General features: G+C 38.0%; 1 pseudogene; it reads right to left on the bottom strand.

Moving 5' to 3' along the window:
- Positions 1–695: 695 nt before the first annotated feature.
- On the bottom strand, positions 696–1,089 carry LOC120593398 (S-phase kinase-associated protein 1-like; annotated as a pseudogene).
- Between the last annotated feature and the right edge of the window lie 8,182 nt (positions 1,090–9,271).

Here is a 9,271-nt window from a genome sequence, read left to right as displayed (position 1 = left end):
GGTGTTGCACCTGGTCAGACATTCTGTGTGGAAAGAAAAGTGGTCCATTGGAAGACTATATATAAACACATAGGCAGTGTCATATGACTTGGCTTCTGTTAAGGTCTCGGAAAGAGAAAAATTGGAAGGGCAGGGACAATGAGATCTGGGCCAAGACATGAGGATGGATCTCTGGGAATGGGAAAGACATGAGACTCTCTTTGTATTGCATGTTAGCACCTACCAGAGAGTACCAACAATAGAAGGGGTACTGAACAACCAAATTGACAGAATGACAGTTAACATCAACAAGTCTCTACTCCAGTGCTGGCAAAATGGGTTATGAAACCGATTGCTTGGTAGTAGGATGGAGGTATGCATGGGTCCAACAGCATGGGCTTCTATTCACCAAGATCCGTCTAAGCACTGCTGCTGCTCAATGTTTAATCCGCCAGAGATGTACAGACATTGTGTCCCTGATACGCACATATTCTGGCTATGAGTTTGCAGATCCAGGATTCAAATCCAAGGCAATCTGACTGCTGCAAAACTGATAAAGGCCCTTGGCCACTGCATTATCCTTCAGCCCATGACTGCATTAGCCTTTGTGATTACATGCAAATGCTCTTCACATGGGGTTACAGACCCAAATATAAAACTAAGTGATGATCTCAGAATTATATGTTCTCTTCACACCACTGGTTCTCTCTGCATACCTAGGCTTCTTCCTCCTCAATAAAGTCATTTTTGATATTGAAGCTCTTGCGAATCTCCTCAGGGGTTTCTCCTTTGATCATATTGGCAACAGTATTGCGGGTAACAACAAACAACCTTTGATGTCTAAGTAGTTTGCAGCCAGAGTAAGTTCAAAAAGCATTCCTTGGTCAACTTTCAGAAATTCTTGGTCCCAAACAAGAATATCATCTGTTTACTTTTTTCTGTTCTCATCAATTGCTGCATTAACAATTGGTAGAGGAGCTGGGTCATCAAGCCTTCATCATCCATTCTCAGATATGCCAACATTGTCTTGGTAGTCACAGATTGTTTGGCAATTTCAACATCAACTTCAAATATTTCTCCATCAGAACTTTGTAACTTAATTGAAGGCATGGTACTGGGCCTTAAGGAGGCAGTGGACTGGAGGCTGATGAGAGCTGGGAGGTGCCAGCAGACATGGCAGACATGAAGAGAGAAAGACAGAGAATAAGGCCACTATATTTAAACATTTAAAAAATTGCATTGACATTTTTTTTTTTTGGTAAGTCCAACATCTCAGCCCCTCCAGAGACATTTTAAAAATTTTTATTTATTTATTTTTTATGGTGACATTGGTTAATGAAATCCAATAAGTTTCAGCTGTATACTTTAACAGTAAGGCATATATATACTTACACTGTGTGTTCACCTCCCATAGTTAGATTTCTTTCTGTCACCACATATTTGAATCCATGCACCCCGTCTTCCTTCCTCCTCCTTCACCTTCTACTCTCTGGTAACCCCTAGTCTATTGTCCATGCCCATGAGTCTCTGTTTGTATGTCCTGTTCATTTGTTGCTTTTAGATTTATATCCCACATACAAGTGATATCATGTGATTTTCAACTTTTTCTGTCTGGATTATTTCGCTTAGTATGATTTTCTCAAGGTCCGTCTATTTTGTCGCAAATGGCACTATTTCATCTCTTCTATGGCTGAGTAATATTCCATTGCATATTGTACCACAGCTTCTTTAGCCAATCATCTATTGTAGGACATTTCAGTTGCTTCCATGTCCTGGCCACTATGAATAATGCCGCTATGAACATCAGTGTACAAATATATTTCGAATATGGGTTTTCAAGTCTTTGGGGTAAATACACAGTAGAGGGATTGCTAGATCATATGGTAGATTAATTCTTAGTTTTTTGAGGAACCTCCATACTGTTTTCCATAGCGACTGTACCAATTTGCAGTCCCAGCAGTGTATGTGGGTTACTTTTTCTCCGCTTCCTCTCTAACATTTGTTATTACTTGTTCTGTTGATTACAGCTATTCTAACAGATGTGAGATGGTATCTCATTATGGTTTTGATTTGCGTTTCTCTAATAGCTAGAGATGTTGAGCATATTTTCAAATATTTGTTGTCCATTTGTATGTCCTCTAGGGAGAAGTGTCTGTTCAGGTCCTCTGCCCATTTTTTGATTGGGTCCTTTGTTTTCTTGTTGTTATTGAGTCGTATGAGTTCTTTGTATATTTTGGATATTAGGCCCTTATCAAAGGCATTGCTTGCAAATATAGTTTCTTATTCAGATGGTTGCCTAACTTATTGATGATTTCTTTTACTGTGCAAACGCTTTTTAGTTTGATGTAGTTCCATTCATTTATTTTTGCTTTTACTTCCCTTGCTTTTGAGATCAAATTCATAAAATCCTCTTTAAGTTCAAAGTCTTTGAGTTTAGTTCCTATGTTTCCTTCTATGCATCTCATTGTTTCAGGTCTTATATTCAGGTCCTTAATCCATTTTGAGTTACTTTTGGCGTGTGGTGATAGACACCAGTCTAGTTTCATTCTTTTGCAGGTGGCTTTCCGGTTTTCCCAGCACTATTTATTGAAGAGTCTTTCCTTTCTCCACTGTATGTTTTTGGCTCTTTTGTCAAAAGTTATTTGTCCATATAAACATGGGTTTATTTCTGGACTCTCGATTCTGTTCCACTGGTCCGTGTGTCTGTTTTGCTCCAATATCATGTCATTTTGATTATTATCGCTTTGTAGTATAATTTGAAGTCAGGTAGAGTGATGCCTTCAGCCTCGTTCTTTTTTCTCAGGATGGCTTTGGCAATTTGGTGTCTTTTGTGCTTCTATACGAATCTGATGACTTTTTGTTCCATTTCTTTAAAAAAAATGCCAATGAGATTTTGATGGGGATTGCATTAAATCTGTATAATGTTTTAGGTAATTAGGTCATTTTAACTATGTCGATTCTTCCAATCCAAGAACGCAGAACATCTTTCTATTTCTTTGTATCTTCTTCGATTTCTTTTAATAGGTTCTTATAGTCTTCCTTATATATATCCTTCACATGTTCCATTAGATTTATTTCTAGGTATTTTATTCTTTTTGTTGTAATTGCAAAAAAAATTATTTTTTCCACTTCTTTTTATGACAATTCATTATTCGAGTATAGGAACACTATGGAGTTTTGAACATTGATTTTGTATCCAGTGACTTTACTGTATTTGCTTATTGTTTCTAGTAGTGTTCTTGTGTAGTCTTTAGAGTTTTCTACATAGAGAATCATGTCATCCACAAATAGTGACAATTTGACTTCTTCGTTTCCTATTTGGATGCCTTTTATATCTTTCTCTTGCCTGATTGCACTCGCTAAGACCTCCAATGTTATACTGAATAACAGTGGTGATAGTGGACCGCCTTACCTTGTTCCTGATCTTAGAGGGGAGATTTTTAGTTTTTCATCATTAAGTATAATGTTGGCTGAGAGTTTGTCATATATGGCCTTTATTATATTAAGGTATTTTCCTACCATACTGATTTTGTTAAGTGTTTTGATCATAAATAAATGCTGTATCTTGTTGAAGACTTTTTCTGCATCTATTGATTCCTATTTTTTAATTTGTTTATGTAGTGTATCACATTAATTGCTTTGCATATGTTGAACCATCCCCGTGCCTTTGGAATGAAGCCCACTTGATCGTGGTATATGACCTTTTTAATATGTTGCTGTATTTGGTTCGCTAGTTATCTCATTTAGGATTTTAGCATCTGTGTTCATGAGAGATATCGGTCTGTAGTTTTCTTTTTCTGTGTTATCTTTACCAGGTTTTGATATCAGGATGATATTGGCAACATAAAATGAGTTGGGAAGTATTGCCTCCTCTCTTTGATTTTTTGGAAGAGTTTGAGGAGAATAGGTGTTAAATCGTCTTTGATGTTTGGTAGAATTCACTGGTAAAGCCATCTGGTCCTGAACTCTTACTTTTTGGTAGGTTTTTGATCATTGCTTCAATGTCCATACTGCTGATCGGTCTATTTAGATTTTCCAGTTCTTTTTTATTCAGTCTAGGAAGGTTGTATTTTTCTAAGTAGTGGTCCATTTCTTCTAGGTTATTAAATTCAGTGTTATATACTTTTTTTTATAGTATTCTTGTATGATCCTTTGTATTTCTGCAGTGTCTGTCGTAATTTCCTCTCTTTCATCCCTGATTTTGTTCGTGTCCTTTCTCTTTTTCTTTAGTGAGTCTAGCCAGGGGTTTGTCAATTTTGTTAACCTCCTCAAAGAACCAGCTCTTTGTTGCATTTACTTTTTCTATTGTTTTTTTTTTTTGTTTTCAATTTCATTTATTAATTTTGATGATTTCTTTCCTTCTGCTAATTTTAGGCTTCATTTGTTCTTCCTTTTCTAGTTTGTTTAAGATGAGCGTTAGGTTGTTTATTTGGGCTCATTCTTCTTTTTGGAGATAGGCCTGTAATGATATGAACTTTTCTTTTATGACTGCCTTTGCCATGTCCCAAAAGTTTTGATATGTTGTACTGTCATTATCATTTGTTTCTATCTATCTCTTGATCTCTACTTTTATTTCTTCTTTGACCTAGTTATTCTTCAGTAGCATGTTGTTTAATCTCCATGTATTTGTGATCTCTAGTTTCAAAGCATTAAGATCAAGGAATAGGGTTGGTATGATTTCAACCCTCTTATATTTGTGTCCCAGTATGTGGTCAATCCTTGAGACTGTTCCATGTACTAGAAAGGAATGTATAAACAGTTGTTTTGGGATGGAAGGCTTTGTAAATGTTAATGATCTTCAGTTGGTCTAATGTGTCATTTAAGGACGTTATTTCTTTACTGATTTTCTGTTTGGATGATCTGTCCATATCTGACAGTGGGGTATTTAGGTCCCTTACTATGATAGTGTTTGGTCTATTTCTCTCTTTAGTTCTGTTAGTAATTGTTTACATATTTAGGGGCTCCCTGATTGGATAGATACTAATAGCATAGATATTAATAAGTGTTATGTCTTCTTGGTGCATGATTCCCTTTATCATTATGAAGTATCCCCCAGTATCTTTTTTTAACTTTTTGATTTTGAAATCTATTTCATCTGATATTAATACCACTACTCCCAATTTTCTCTGAATGTCATTTGCTTTAAATATCATTTTCCACCCTTTCACTTTAAGTCTACATTTGTCTTTGGAGCTGAGATGTGTCTCCTGGAAGCAGCATATGGTCGGGTGTTGTTTTTTGATCCATTCTTCAACTCTGTGCCTTTTTGTTGGTGAGTTCAGTCCATTTACATTTAGGGTGATTATTGAAATATGAGGTCTTCTTATAGCCATTTCATCTTTCGCTTTCTGGTATCATGGTGTTTCCATTGCTTTCTTGTCCTTGTGTTTCTGTTTTCTTTATTTTGGTTGGCTTTTGTGGGTTTTACCTCTGGTCCTTCTTGTTTTATGTTATATACTTCAGTTCTGAGTCTTTGGCATGTGTTTAACATTACAAATATGAAAAGAATAGTTATATATATACAATCATCCATTTTCTTCTGTGCATGCCTTATCTCTATTTTTCTTTGTGAATTTGGGTCTTTGATTCCTCCCCTTTTCATTCATTGTTGTCTCAGTTTGTCCCTATGTATGCTGAACATTCATTACTATCTTGCCATAGCATATCTCTTTTCATTGTTTAAGCTTATAATGCCTTGTCTTAGTGAGAGTTGCACTCCTCTGCCTCTATCTGTCTGCTAGTCACCTTACTCCAAATTATGTATTTTTTTTGTCATTTCGTTTTAGGTGAGCTGACCCTTTTCAGTATTTCTTGTAGTGCAGGCCTTGTAGTGGAGAATTCCCTCAATTTTTGTATGTCTGAAAAAGTCTTAATTTCTCCTTCATATCTAAAGGAGAGCTTAGCTGGATACATTATTCTTGGCTGGTAGTTCCTTTCATTTAATAGTTTGAATATTTGATTCCACTCCTTTCTGGCTTGTAAGGTTTGTGCTGAGAAGTCTGACGGTAATGTTTTCCTTTACAAGTTACCATCATCTTTTCCCTGGCTGCCCTGAGAATTCTGTCTTTTTGTTGATTTTTTATGATTTTAATATAATGTGTCTTGGAGAAGGCCTTTTTGGGTTTAAATAATTGAGTATTCTGTTGACTTCTTGAGTTCCAAGCTCTAGCTCATTCCTTAGATTTGGGAAATTCTCATCAACTATCTGAAAATGCTTTGTAATCTCTGCTCCATTTTCTCCCCTTAAATAATGCCCATTATTCTTATGTTTCCTCTCCTGATAGTATCAGCAGCTAGTTCTTGTATTTCTTTTTCATTGCTTTTCATTCTTCGGTTTCTCTCTTCTTCCTTCTGATTTATTTCTAGATTTCTGTCTTCGATATCACTGATCCTTTCCTCCGATTGGTTGGCTCTATTTCCCAAGCTTGCTATTTCATTTTTTAACTCTTGTAGTATGTTTTTAATCTTCAGAAATTCTTTTCTGTTATTTTTTAGGGTTTCAATCTCCTTGCTAAAGAACTTGTTCTGCTCATTTAGTTGTTTTTTCAATCCTGAAATTGTTGTTTAGTTGTTTTGGATCTCATTGAGTTTTTTTCAGAAGTACCATTCTGAATTCTATGTCATATAAATTGCATATTTTTATGTCTGTAAGCTTATTTTCTGGAGATTTTCTTTTGTTTTCTGAGCTGCCTTGTCACCTTGATCGTTCATGGTGTTTAATGGACTATTTCTCTGCCTAGACATTAATGGAAATGTATTCTGCTTTTTTTCCAGAAAGATTTATTATATAAAAGTCTCTCTTTAGCCTGTTGCAAAGAAGGCACTTTTCTTTTGGTTTACAATGGGTGGTGTCTAAGCCTCTTAGATCCTTACTTTATATAAAGTTTTAATAATGCCTTTTTTTTTTCATTATAGATATTCAAATACACTCGTTACCCTTAGACTCAGTCCCTGTCAGTGTTAGAGACAGTTTTAGTAGTGTTTGCTCAGATTACCCTGGGGTTCTGCTGTGTTTGGTCTTGGAGAATATGGAAGGAGGGTCCCTCTGGGTTGCAGGATGGGGGCTGCAGCTCAGCTTCAGTTTTGAAACTGCAGCTGGTAATAATCAACTGTTGTTTCTCTGCCTTCCCTGCTTCTCTGCTGTCCCCACTTTCTGCTTTCTGCCCTGATGCCTGGGCACTGCCACCAGCCCTGTGGAGCTCACAGGTCTCCCAGGCAGGGCTGTTCAGGTAACCAGCTGCACCTTCTCTCCTGCCCTTCCTTCTGTAGGGAGCTCTAGTTGCGAGAGTCAGCTTCTTTGTTTCTCCCAGTCTACCGCCTGACTCTTGGGGTTCTGAACTGTGGTAGTTCTTATGTGCAGATCCCATGCTCAGATGTGCTGGTGTGCAGTTTGGTTGTTTTTTGTTGAATTTTACATGTTCAGCTTATTGTTGTTTCAAGGAAGAGATTTGGGGATGTCTCTCACTCTGCCATGTTTTCTGAAATAGTTGTTTTAATTTTAGATATATTGATGACTTTTGGGAAGAGGATTTACTAAACTTCTCACACAGCCATTCTGCTTCCATTGAATGTCTACTCTAACCATCAGTAAATTAAAATTCAAAGTAGATTTTATATTGAGTTTAGTTTATGTTTCTAAAGCATTATTCATTCTCAAGGCACTTTCACACATTCTCTCATGAGACTTTACTCCTAGAAGGCAGGCCTCTTCCCCAGGGTGGACTCAGTTGGTGGATTGACTTGATCATGACCACCTATTGGCCTGGGACAAGATAAGAGGTTGATGAATGTCTGTACCACTTACTCCATCTTTTTAACTTATGAAAGTTATTGAAGCATAATTCTGAGCCTTGTCTGACATACCAATTTTGCTAGAGGGCAAATAAAGCCAGAATATTCTGTCTCTGAGAAAACTGTTCTGACACAGAGCAAGAGAATCCATTCTGATACTGCATTCGAGGTCATGATGTCAAACCTCCAAGAAAAAATTCTTTTTTGATCAAGAATGAGGGCACACTAGGGTCTGGGACAATTCTTTCTCTGGCCTTGGGCAGAGTGGTAATTTTACATAGAAAGGGAGGAGAAAAGAGAAGGATGACCTGAGTCCAGATTTGTTGTTCATGTTCTTTGAAAGCACACCATTTCCCTGAACTCAGACCCTCTCTAGATAGGGAATTCCCTGCATTAGTTTTTTTCCAGAATGATCCCAGGAGCTAGAAGGCTCCCTCTTGAAGCAGCCACATGCTAGAAATCTCCAACCCCAGTGAGCAGGCTCTCTATTGCCACCCCACAGTCTGGCCAATCAGTAACAACATGATATTCAGTGAGTTTGAGGGTGAGGATTTCCATTTCTAATCTGTGGACTTCATGAGGGTGAGGGAGGCTTATTTTAACTGATGAGAAGGGGTCACTGACCAACCTCTAAGACTCTATGTTTTAAAACATAGTGTATTTATAAAAACAAATTTGAGGTTCAATAAGGCTAACAGATCAGAAAATGATTGCTATTGAAAAGATAGTATATTACTCATAGATCCCAAGGGGAGGTGGCACACCATGCCATTCAGGGCCACGTGAGAAAGCACCAAGGTTGGTCACAGACAGAGAGAGGAGGTGAAAACTGTGGGCAAGAACTTTATTATGATTTCTGCAGAAAGGAATGGACAAGGCAGAGTAAGCAGGTTTGGGATTGGATAGTTTGAATAATTTCAGTAGACTAAGAGGCACAGAGATTGTCTGTAGTTGTCTGGTACCTGGCCCTGGGGAGATTAGGGTGGGTGGATGGTGGCCTGGAGTGTATGAGGGCCTGATAAAAGAAGTGGTGGGGGCAAAAGCTCTGAATTTTTTGGTTTGAACATTAAATCATGCTCAGGGCAATCTGTTTACCGTCTAGGAATGACCTACCCTTGGGAGAAAGACAATCCCTCCAGAGTCAACAAGACCCCAGATGTCAAACGTCAGAATACAGAAAATAAAAGGTAGGGTTAATACATTCTGCCTGGGAGTGGAGACCTCGTGGGTTTAGTCTTCACTTGGCCCAACCGTTGAAACCCTGCAAGTCCAGTGGAAGCCTGCGGGATGTGGTGGGCAACGACTGGTGGGTGCGCCCTTAAACACTCACAGTCCTGAGACAACGGTTCTTATCTACTTTTCTACCAGGCTGCAATCTTCCTCAGGCTCTGACTCCTGCACTCATGGGCTCTTTTGCAAAGTGGGGGATGAGTGCATGTGGAAGGGGTCCAGGCAAAGTCTGCCATGAAGGAATACTCCTGCCTACATTTCCCAAATCTCT

The sequence above is a fragment of the Pteropus medius genome, unplaced genomic scaffold (genome assembly GCF_902729225.1).
Source record: "Pteropus medius unplaced genomic scaffold, Ma_sr-lr_union100, whole genome shotgun sequence".
NCBI classification, from domain to species: domain Eukaryota; kingdom Metazoa; phylum Chordata; class Mammalia; order Chiroptera; family Pteropodidae; genus Pteropus; species Pteropus medius.
This window is presented reverse-complemented; position numbering and strand designations above follow the sequence as displayed.